The following is a 2651-nucleotide window of genomic DNA, read 5'->3' as shown; positions in this document are numbered from 1 at the left end:
AAAGCGAGACTCCATCTCTCTCTCACACACACACACACACACACTCTCTCTCACACAAATTAGCCAGGAGGACAAAAGCGAGACTCCATCTCTCTGTCTCACACACACACACACACATACACACTCTCTCTCTCTCTCACACAAATTAGCCGGGAGGACAAGAGTGAGACTCCATCTCTCACTCACACACAAACACACACTCACACAAATTAGCCAGGAGGACAAAAGCGAGACTCCATCTCTCACTCACTCACACACACACACACACACACACACTAGCCAGGCATGGCGGCGTGCGCCTGTGGTTCCAGCTACTCGGGAGGCTTAGGCAGGAGAACTGCTTGAACCCGGGAGGCAAAGGTTGCAGTGAGCCGAGATTGCACCAATACACTCCAGCCTGGGCGACAGCGCAAGACTCTGTCCAAAAAAAAAAAACAAAACAAAAAGGTAACTCTATGTTTACATTGTTAAACGTGTTCCTTGGAGATCGGTTTAACAAACAGCCAGTGAAAAAGCTGTCCAATGCTTTTTTTGCAACTTTCACTTCCTCTGCCCTGAGAGTGGCAGGAAGCGGTTAACCAAGGTGCTTGCAGTCAGTGTCTTCCACTGTCACCCGTGTGTCCCCTCTGCATCCCACGGGCAGGATCACAGGCTGGCTCCTTCCTTCAGCATGAAAGGTGTAAAGTTCTTGTTGTGAGTTGGCTTTGGAAACTGAGATTGGTGGTGGGGTGCGCAATAAGGACATATTATAAATAAAATGTGCAGACCGCCAGGACTTTCTCAGAGTGATTGACGTTTCTCCCAAGAGAGCTAAGGCTCCTTCTATAATACCAAAAAAGAGGGAGGACAAAACAAGGTTATAGGAACCATGAGAGTTTGCATGTTTTCTTTCAACAAATTCATACTAAATTCAAAAAGCGGTAACATTTTCACCTCTCAAAAATAACACAGCTGACTTCTACAATAGTTTATAGTGAGTGGACCTACCTGAGGCAGCTAGAAGAATGGCTGTGTCAGGACAGTGGCCCTGAAGAGAGAATGTGTAGATGACCAGTGTAGACAAGGCCAGCAACATGAATTTCACAGTTTTGGGAATGTGAACTCTATACATCCAAAAGGAGCCTTTGATCCCTCCATCAGTCTTGCCTTATTAAATGCATTTCAATGCACAATCGCTTTTTAAAATTTTGGAGCTAACACAGATCACATTAGATGTTTTATGGCAGTACGTTCAGATTGATCTTCCTTTAAACAAGGGTATTGTATTTTACTGCATGGGTAAGCCACAGGTTAATTCACTGTTGCTGCCTAGGGGAAGTTGGTTAGATCCCATCCTGACTTTGCCTTTGCTAATTCCAACAGCATTATACTAAATACCCTTGTATGTATCGTGTGTCCACATATCCATGTGCACCAGCTTATTGGACAATTCCTTACAAGTTGAATTCTACTTCTCTACTTCTCCTTCTGTGGGATAAATCACTTCAGAAGTTTCTTTAAATGTTCACGAATTTTCCTCCAAAAAACCACTGAACCCAGCTTACGGTCACACCTGGTCCACAAATGTGCCTGTGCCCCTACACCCTTGCTACACTTAGCTTTCATTCGTTGCTAGTGTAGGAAGTAAAACGTGATTCATCACATTGTTATGCATTTTCACTCCTTCATGGTATTAGGAATTTTCAAGGATACAGGAGTTTTTGGTACCGGGAGTAGATGATCGGGGGATCCAGAGGAGACAGCAGGGGAAGGCAGCAAGAAGACCAAATTCCCAGCTGTGCACTTGGAAAACCGTGGTCAGCTGGGGCCAGTCCCTGCCAGCTGCCATGCCTCTGACTGGAGATAAGGTCTCCATCCTCAGGCTGTCAGGAGGACATCAGATGAGCCTGGAGCTGAGCTCAGTTCCTGACCTGAGGTCCTGGCTCTGTTAATGTTGGGCTGGTCCAATCTCTGTGTCAGGTCCTTCCACGCCATCCCTCTCTTCATCAAAGGAGGAAGTGACAAGTTCCAACAGCTCAGAATCTCAGACTCTGAGGCTCTCAAGGACTCCTGAGATTGGAGACTGGGATCACCTGGGCCCTGCTGTGCTTCCCCTCCAGCTCTGTGACACTGGTGAGGCCCCAGCTCCTGCCAATAAAGTGAAGAGGAGATAAAGATCTTCAGCAGCCCTGTGTAAACCTCAGAGGGCTGTGTTAGCAGGTGTGGGAGGACAAATCACATCCTCAGGGCTGGTGTCAGTCACTCAGGACTCTGGATCCCCAGGGCATATGTCCTCCACCCAGCAGAGGCTGCACCTGCTCCTACCTGTACCTCAGTACCGGCTCCCTGAGCTTAGGGCAGAAACTTTTTAAGACTGCAGTGGAGCACCATGCGGAGGGGCCATCAAGGAACAGAGGAGCCAGAGTTCAAGTGAGGATAGCGATGGCACTGCAGGGCCACAGCCTGGTTTACCTGCCACGCTTCCAGTTGTCCTTCTGGTGGGCGCCCGGCCCGGGTTGGAGTTCGAAGAGTGAGCGGGAAAGGTCTCCTACCATGTGGCTGCAGAGGCTGCTCATTCAGCCCCTACTGAGAGGCCACGGTCCCGGTTCCGGTCCTCTGTCCTGTATCCGGGAGTGGCGGGGCAGCGAGGCTCTAACTTCCAGGTTGGGGAT

General features: G+C 49.0%; 1 protein-coding gene across 1 annotated transcript in view; it reads left to right on the top strand.

Moving 5' to 3' along the window:
• Window positions 1–2651, top strand: part of TNFRSF10D (tumor necrosis factor receptor superfamily, member 10d, decoy with truncated death domain) — an 83815-nt gene that overhangs the window by 46193 nt on the left and 34971 nt on the right. The gene's annotated exons all lie outside the window — the stretch shown is intronic.

The sequence above is a fragment of the Mandrillus leucophaeus genome, unplaced genomic scaffold (genome assembly GCF_000951045.1).
Source record: "Mandrillus leucophaeus isolate KB7577 unplaced genomic scaffold, Mleu.le_1.0 Scaffold86, whole genome shotgun sequence".
Lineage (NCBI taxonomy): Eukaryota > Metazoa > Chordata > Mammalia > Primates > Cercopithecidae > Mandrillus > Mandrillus leucophaeus.
This window is presented reverse-complemented; position numbering and strand designations above follow the sequence as displayed.